At 36.7% G+C, this 9,475-nt stretch overlaps 1 pseudogene; it reads right to left on the reverse strand.

Moving 5' to 3' along the window:
* Positions 1–2,865: 2,865 nt before the first annotated feature.
* Positions 2,866–3,125, reverse strand: LOC132485330 (small ribosomal subunit protein eS21-like; annotated as a pseudogene).
* Positions 3,126–9,475: the final 6,350 nt, after the last annotated feature.

Consider the following 9,475-nt stretch of genomic DNA (forward strand, 5'->3'; position numbering starts at 1 on the left):
AGAGGGGAGGGGGCAGGGGCAAGATAGAGTAGGGGATTAAGAGGTACAAACGAGGGGCTTCCCTGGTGGCACAGTGGTTGAGAGTCCGCCTGCCGATTCAGGGGACATAGGTTCGTGCCCCGGTCCGGGAAGACCCCACATGCCATGGAGCGGCTGGGTCCGTGAGCCATGGCCACTGAGTCTGCGCGTCCGGAGCCCGTGCTCCGCAACGGGAGAGGCCACACAGTGAGAGGCCCGCGTACCGCAAAAAAAAAAAAAAAAAAAAAAAAAAAAGAGGTACAAACTATTGGGTATAAAATCAGCTACAAGGATATACTGTACAACAGAGGGAATATAGCCAATATTTTATAATCACTATAAATGAGTATTAAAAATTGTGAATTAATACAATTTTAAATTTTAATTTAAATACAATTTTAATTTTAATACAATTTTAAAAACTGTGAATTGTGAACGTTTTAAAAATTGTGAATCACTATGTTGTATAACTGTAACTTATATAATATTGTATAACTATATCTCAATTTTTAAAAAGTTAAAAAAAAAAAGAATCACATTCAGGCATTCAGGCAGCAGGGTTTCTCTCCCTTCAATGTGCATATGAATCACATAGGGAACATCTCACAATGCAGATTCTGACTCAGTAGTCTGAGGTGGGACTTGCGATTGTGCATCCCTAACCTGCTCACCTCTGGACCACACTTTGAGTTGCCAAGCTCTATTACTTAGTCTTTTCTCTACTTTCCTGTGGTAACCAGTCTCTAAGATGGCTCCCAATCATCCCTACCTGCAGAATCCACCTTCTTGTGTGATCCTCTCTCACATTGTGCCAGGGTGGATCTGTACGAGAGTTTATGCATGGTATGTCACTTCCAAGATTAGTTTATAAAAAACTTCCATCGTAGGTGTATGTTTTCTCTCTTTCTCCCTCTCTCCCTCTTCCTCTCCCTCTCTCTCTCTCATTCCACCCGGGGAAAGCCAACTGCCATGCTATAAGGCAATAGAGTGGAAAGGACCATATACTGAGAAGCTGTGTTATCTGACCAGCAGCTACCGAGGACCCAAGGCCTACTAACAACTACCTGAGTGAATTTAGAACCAGATCCTTCAACTCTGGCTAAACATTGACATCCATGCAGCCCTGTCTGAGAGCTTGACTGCAAATTCATAAGAGACCCTGAGCCAGAACCACCCAGGTAAGCCACTCTCCGATTCCTGACCCTCAGAAACTATGTGAGATAATACATGGTTGTGGTTTTTTCCAGCTGCTAAGTTTTGTGATAATTTGTTATACAGCAATAGGTAACTAATACCTTTAGTTAATGATTTTACAGTATCTTTTTAGAGAGTCTGCACTAATCAAGAAAGGGTAAAATGCAATTATTTATGGCTAATCAAAAAAGAAAAAACTAATACCTTATAACTACAGAGTCTTTTCACATTAATCACCATGCTTTAGTCTCACACTCATTAGAGGTAGAGATGGCAGGCTCATCAGTCCCCCTTTACAGATTTGTAATCTGGTAGATCCAGAGAAGCTTGATGTTTGTCCAATATCATATAGCAAGTCAGACAAACCTGAACTGGACCTCCACCTTTCATATTTCTCCTCCCAGGGTTCTTGTCATTAGAATCCCCTGCCTCTGCTTACCATTTCTATACAACTGTTGGTTGGTGGTCAACTAAATAAGGAAGCTGGGAAACATTTAAGAGTTTAGCTCTAGGTTGTAATACCCAGTATAAGAATGGGAGTTGTAATGAGAGCTACCAGCTGTTACATCACTTGTGTCATTATTATTTTATCAGATACTTTATTGAACCAGATAAACTGTCATATTATGTATAGCCCAGGACCTAACTGGCAGGTCTCCCACCAACTCTTTATGTATCAGTGACTTGATAAATACTGCGTTTAATTCTTTTTTCCACCTTTCTTGAGATATAATTTACATACCACACTGTATAAGTTTAAGGTGTACAGCATAATGATTTGACTTACATATATTGTGAAATGATTACCACAATAAGTTTAGTTAACATCTGTCATCTCATATAGATACAAAAAAATAAAAGAAAAAGAAAAGCCTGTTTTTTCCTTGTGATAAAAACTCATGGATCTACTCTCTTAACTTTCAAGAATACCCTACAGCAGTGTTACCTATAGTCATCATGTTGTACATTACATCCCTAGTACTTGTTTATCTTACAAACTGGAAGGTTGCATTTTTTACCACCTTCATCCAGTTCCCCCCTCCCTCCAATCCCCACCTCTGGTAAACACAAATCTGATCTGTTCTGTGAGTTTGGGGCTTTTTAAAGATTCCACCTACAAGCGATTTCACAGGGTGTTTAATTTTATTGCATGTTAATAAAAGCACTTAGGAGTGAGGTGGGGTTATGTCTCCACAGTTTCTTCAGTGTTTTGAAAAGATCACTTAGGGTTTACAAAATTTTGAGTTTGGAGATCATGTAGAAGAAATTAATATGCAGTTGAAAAAGCTTATAAACAACCAAGATGTCCTGGCTTCCACATTCAGGAATACACCTAATCTACTGGAGGATGAGTTAGTATTTAGTTATCTGGGATCTATGTTGATTTGTGATTCACTAAAATATTTCTGCATGACATTAGTTTTAGTCGTGTCTTTAGATGTTTGGGGGAAAATAAGCATGAAACTTATCATGATATTAAGGCATTTTATGATTTGGGAAAAATATTTAGGACAAAATTATTCTTCTTGAGCTAAGAAAGTACTAAAATAGTCATCTTGAAACAAATATTCTTTTTTTGTTTTGTTTTGTTTTGTTTTGTGGGTTTTCACTATTTATTTATGACAAATGCTCCACATCTGTGATCCTCTCCAGTCAGAAGTTCTTTGAGATGATGCCGTCGGTCTTGGCTAGTCGGAGAATGGAATCATCTGACTCACCCATCCTGTGAATGGCCCCGTCAATAGCATAGGTTTTAAACTCCCCGTTGAACGTGCCTGTCACCGTGTCAGCCTTGGCCACGTTCATCTGGATGGCGCGTGGTCCTTGGCAGTGATGATGCAGTAGCTGGACGAGCATTTCCGCGGCATGCACAGGTCCATGAACTCGCTGGCGTCGTTCCGCATGTTGAGGGTGCGTCTGGTGGCACCATGATGAGTACTCGTGCAGAAAGGCAAAACAACTATTCTTAAAGCAATTTACACTACATTTTCCAATTCCCTTAGTGTTGAAATCACCAGAAACTAGAGAGCCTGGCTAGGGTGGTAACATCACCACCCACTAGCTATGTGATACTTGGTTAAAGTCGCTGAACTTCAGTCTCTTTACTAAAATATGGGCTCAATTCGATGTTACAGTATTTTAAAGAGACTTAAATAACTTAATATCTGTAAATTACATAGTATAGTGCCTATGACATAATAACTTTCACCAAATGCTGAGAATCTGTTATTTACTAAGTAATAGTTTTGTAAATGGTAACAATCAGGCAATGGGACCTTGTTTCTCCTGCTTGTTATGAACTTCAGGAGAAGAAAGCTAGGAAAATTATGGTGAGTGAGAAGGAACAGAGGCTAGAAAAGTAAAAGATAAAATCAGTTCTATTTGTTAATTTTCATTCACATCATCTAGGAATAGATCATATCAAACTTTGGGAGGAAATTGTACATATTTATGAAGTACATATCAAGCATTTGAAATATTCCTTTAGTCCACTAAATATATTTTCCAAAACATTCATCTGGCATTTAGCCTGTACACTTCTGAGACCTAGTTACCTTATTTCTTCATTTAAATTGTAATATACACAACCCTCTTTTCCTAGGTGACACTTTGAAATATGAAATGCAATTCCCAGTTCTGCAGTAGGTTTGCATTCCTGTTAGAATTGCTAGGCCTTCCATTCATTTAGATCAGATGAAGTGTGTCATCTTCAGTAAAGCTTTACCCAAGTTCTTTGGGCAAAGGCAGCTTTTTCCCTTGAGCTTCTCCAGAAAACAATCTGCAACTGTTCCTGTTGTTTTCTAAACATTTATTTACATACTTCTTTCCTCCACTAGATGGCAATCACATCAGAAATATGAAGTTTAAATTTTTATTTCATCTTTTGCTGAGAGGGGGTACATAAATATTAACTGAGTGAGTGATGAAGGGAAAGAATTTGATTCTTTACTGTGGAGTGGAATACATGGAAATATATAGTCTTCTGAGATCTGTGTTTATATATTAATTAGATATTGATATAAATACATGGTATTTAGAAAGAACAATGATCTTACCCTCACGCTAGACTCTTGTGTTTACTTACAGTGGTATGATAAAGACGGCTAAATAAAAGATAATGAAGAACTTTAAAAAATCAACTCTTCAAAAGAATGTTTAGCAGTTCTGAGATCAAAGGTCAGCTACTAGTATCTTGTTTCTTATTATCCAAAAGCAGGTAGTAATTCCCCAGGTGCACACAACATGGTGCCTGTAGACCACCTGTGAAATAAACATACTCTGGCTGTCAAGAAATGTTTGGTTGTTGTTGTGGGGTTTGCCTCACTGAGTGAAAGATTTAAAATTAAACATCAGTTTAGATGGGGGGAAAAAAAGGTGGCTAAGATTTTTGACAGTTTTTCCTTCTGCTCCCAAAGTGGCTTCCCAGCAGCAACTTTGGCAATTGCTCTTGGCAGTAGTTCCTGACACAGGCTCCCAGCACCTGCTCCCATCTGTAAGGGCTCTTCTCTGAAGTGACTTCCACTGGCAGGGAGTTCCATTATCAAAACTCTAGGGCAGTAGCAGCCTATCCTATCTTTGGGGGCACTAGCCTCCCTCGTCCTTCTTTTGGTACCTGGTCCCTGCTCTCTTAGCACCATTTCTAGGGCAGCTCACAGCAGGACCCACAGAGTCCTCTGGACATTTACAGAATGAAACTGCTCTTTTTGAGGAACAAGTTCAAAAGTATGAAGATAAAAATCCTAAATTATAGACCATAGTGCTATATTCTCTGTAATTGTCTATGGTCCACTCAACACTTTCTGAGGTTTGGGATCCCCCTTTGGAGTTGTAACTGCTTGAGGACATTACGTTAACCCTTAGTGGCTGGTGGAACACAAGCTTAGTGAAGATTTTGCTGTTTTATCTTATCTTACCTTACCTCACAGCACACATTTCCCTCGTCTTCTGGTGTTTTTTGGAGGGTGTTTCCCTCACCTAGTTTCAGTGCATGTGGTTGAGGTGGAGATAGATAATACCCACTATCTCCTTTGTTCAAGGGATTATACTATGTTCTGTGTTGCACAGATTCTGTTGATCCAAACAACAAAATTCCAGGAATTTTATTTATACATGTATCTATGTATTAGGAAAGATAAATTATTTTTCTGATGGCCTTGTTAAAGATGAAAGGATTATGTAATATTCAGCTACTATTGGCAACTATGGGGAGATGGCCTACATGTGAAAGTGAGTGAATGCGTGTGTGTGTGTGAGAGAGAGAGAGAGAGAGAGAGAGAGAGAGAAAATCCTGAAAATAATATTTGAATGCCTGAACTTAACCTGTCTGACCAGCTCTACTCATGGGTTTCTCTATTATGTGAGTCAATAAATTACTCTATTCTTATTATTTGCATAAGGTAGTTTGAATTAAGTTTCTAAAACTGGTAACTAAAATGGCTCAACTAATTGATCCAGAAACTAAGGTATTGATGAAAGCTGCAAATTCCAATTGTTCATCTTTTCCTAGACAGCAGCCATATAACCAAGTAACCAGAATGCCTAGGACAATTTTACTTCAAATGTTTCCTCCTATTTTCCCTATCAATATATTTTTGCATTTCATACTTTATCATTTTTCCATTTCATACTTTATCATTATGCCCATAGGGCATAAGGACACCAATGAAAACCAAGTTTCCCCAAAGTTATCTTGGACCTTCCAGTATTCTTTTATAAATCTTATATTACAAAAGGAGTTAATAATAGCTGCTCCTCCCCAAAGAATTGTTCTGAAAATTAGTTCACATTTGTAAAAATAAAAAGGTATATATATCAAATAATAGTGAATCAGTTTACATAGCATATAAAATAGAAAGGGTGTACAAATGTGTGATATCAATACTATTTTTTTCTATGAAAAACTTTGCAGTGATTGTGAGATGCTTGTGGATGACCAGGTCTCCCCTAGTACAGCATAAGCCTTGGAAAGAGCATCTGTGTCCAGAGAGCATTTAGCAAATTTTCCAATGCATGTGAAATGCTCTTTGTTGGCTGCTTGATCTGGATATGGTCCTCAGGAAAGTTCTAGCTGAGAACATTTTAAGAAAATCAGGTGGTCCCTACATGGAAGGAAAAATGAAAGATATTCATCCAGATAATTCAACCCCCTCAAAGAGTATAAGAACATTTCCAGAGAAATGAGGTATATTGTAGGAACAGTAATTAATTGCTTTGTATTTTTGTTTCATATTACATGTGCAAATGTACTATTACTTATGTGATATGGTTGGAATTACATAATAAAGCCCCTATTTTCTTATTGTCTAGGATGTAAGGGTTCAGAAAAGGCCCAGTGGAAAATAAGGGTTCAGAAAAGGCCCATTTATTATTCATGTATGAGTTGGGGTGCCAAGAAACAAGCTTTGGTCTTTCCTGAGTACTCTTTCTAGATCTAGTCATCACTCTTAGAAGAAAGACTGTGAGAAGGACAAGAACTTAGAGACCATCCATTTCAGCCTCTAATTTTTCTATTTATTTTTCAAAATAAATCAAGCCTCAGAGATCTTCAATGATGCACTGATGTTCGTTTGATGCCATAATCCATTGCCCTATTTTCCATCACTCTGTTCCAAATGCTGTTACACTGAGGGTACTAGGCCTGATTTGAGCATACATAGACAAGGTTTTGGTTTTAATAATCACATACTTAACTTATTGTATATTTAAAAACTATAGCTGACAATAAAAGTTGTGATTTCAGAAGTATTAGTACTTAGAACAAGGATAAGTTAAAAAAATCATAGAGAGAGTTGGTTTAAGGTAGGATTAAAGAAAACTAAAACATTACATGTCACAGACATGTGGTTATGACCCCAGATTATGAATGTAACAATTCATGACATGTAATGTGATAAAATAGATATGTATGTATATTATGTTATAGGAAAAATTCTTACAAAGATGTAAACATGAAATAATCTTGTTATATTTTGAACAATTGACTGTATTAAAGATAATAAAACTGCATGGAAATGTAAAACAGAAAATGTGTATCAATTTAAGTTATTTATTTTAAAAAGTTTCTAATATTGAAGCTCAATTTTTCAAGAATTTCATTTTCTTAAAAATTCTTTAAGTAAAATAAAATTTTTAAAAAACTTCTTAGTTCTCATTTTTCTACCATGTCTTGGCAAAAATAAATAAGTTATGTGGATAATTGAGAGAAATTAAACTTATTAATTAGTGATGTTTTTCCAACTATTAATTTGTTCATTTAATAAGTAATTATTGAGGGATCCCTATATATTGGGCACTATTCTAGGCATTGGGGACACAGCAGTGAGTAAAAAGTAAAAATATTTGCTTTTATCAAGTTTACATTAAAGTAGATGAAGAAGGCAATAAAGAATGGCTATATAATATGTTAAAAAGTGATAAGTACTATCATGAAATGCAAAGCAGGGTAAAGTGATAGAGATTGACCAGAGGGGACTTCTGTGTGAAGGAAATCATCTCTGAAGAGATATATGAACAGAGACAAGGATGAAGTAAGAGAGTGAGCCTTATGAATATCTTTGAAAAGAATTCTGAGCAGAAGGAAAGGCAAATGCTCAGAAGAGCCACCTCATTTACTGGGGTAGGAGTAGTATTCAGAACCAGACACATTATCAGAAAATACCTGAGAGAACCATAGGCTTATACCTCTGACAGACCTGTATGTTCTGGGCTCTACTCAACCAGTAGATAAAGGCTAACACAAAGTTCTAAGCATCCTGGCATAGTGATGAAGAAGTAATCAAGCTCAGAGCCAAGCTGCAAAGAATGAGAGAGTAGTATTTATTTTCATCATACTGGCTCCAGTAAAGAAATCTCTGTCAGGTCACTGACTGACAACTGAAATAATGAACAGACTCTAGTGTCCATAAATGACAAGAAATATAGTCTTTGCACAAGTAGTTTGGAAGTGTCACCAAACAATTGGATGGCTGCAGCCTTCAATGATTAACAACAGAAAATCCTAGGGAAAAGAGAGAATTTGATTTCCAGCATTATCACATGCAAATATTCAAAATGCCTAATTTTGAACAACAACAACAAAAAACCTCACAAGTCATACAAAGAAACAGTGAAGTATGGCCCATTCAAAGGAAAACAATAAGTTGACAGATCTGGCCCTGAGGAAGCCCAAACATTAGACTTACTAGACAAAGACTTAAGTCAACTGTGGTAAGCATACTCAAAATGCTGAAGGAAATCATGGACAAAGAACTAAAGGAAATCTTAAAAGTGATATATGAGCAAAATAAGAATATCAATAAAGAGAAAGAAATTTTACAAAAGGAGCCAAATAGAGACTGGAGATAAAAAGTACAATAGCTAAAATAAAATAAAAATATTTCAGAGGTATCCAACAGCAGGTTTGAGCAGGTACAAAGGCTCTGTGAACTTGAAAATAAGACAACTGAAATTATCCAGTCTTAGGACCAGGAAGAAAAAAAAAAAATGAAGAAAAGGGAACAGGATATGAGGGACTTGCAGGACACCATTAAGCAAATCAACATATGATTTATGGAAGCACTAGAAGCAAGAGAGAAAGAAAAGGGGAAAAGTATATATTTGAAGAAATAATGGCTGAAAATGTCCCAAATTTGAGGAAACATATGAATCTACACATACAAAAAATCTCAGCAAACTCCAAGCAGGATAACTGCAGAGATCAACACTATGACATATTAAAATCAAATGAAAGACAAAGACAAACAGAAATGTTGAAAGCAGCAAGTGACTGGTCATGTATAAGGGATTCTCAATGAGATTAACAGTGAATTTCTCATCAGAAGCCATGGAGGCTAACAGGCAGTGAGATGACATATTTAAAATTCTTAAAAAAAAAAAAAAAAGCTGTCAAGCAAGAATCTATATCAGGCAAAACTATCCTTCAAAAATGGCAGAGAAATTAAGACATCCTCAGATTTTAAAAACTGAGAGTTCATACAAACACATGGAGGCTAAACAATACACTACTCAATAACGAAGTGATCACTGAAGAAATCAAAGAGGAAATTAAAAAATACCTAGAAACAAATGACAATGGAGACACGACGACCCAAAACCTATGGGACGCAGCAAAAGCAGTTCTAAGGGGGAAGTTTATAGCAATACAATCCCACCTTAAGAAACAGGAAACATCTCGAGTAAACAACCTGACCCTGCACCTAAAGCAATTAGAGAAAGAAGAACAAAAAACCCCCAAAGTTAGCAGAAGGAAAGAAATCATAAAGAT

Source organism: Mesoplodon densirostris, chromosome 3 (genome assembly GCF_025265405.1).
Source record: "Mesoplodon densirostris isolate mMesDen1 chromosome 3, mMesDen1 primary haplotype, whole genome shotgun sequence".
In the NCBI taxonomy this organism is placed as follows: Eukaryota; Metazoa; Chordata; class Mammalia; order Artiodactyla; family Ziphiidae; genus Mesoplodon; species Mesoplodon densirostris.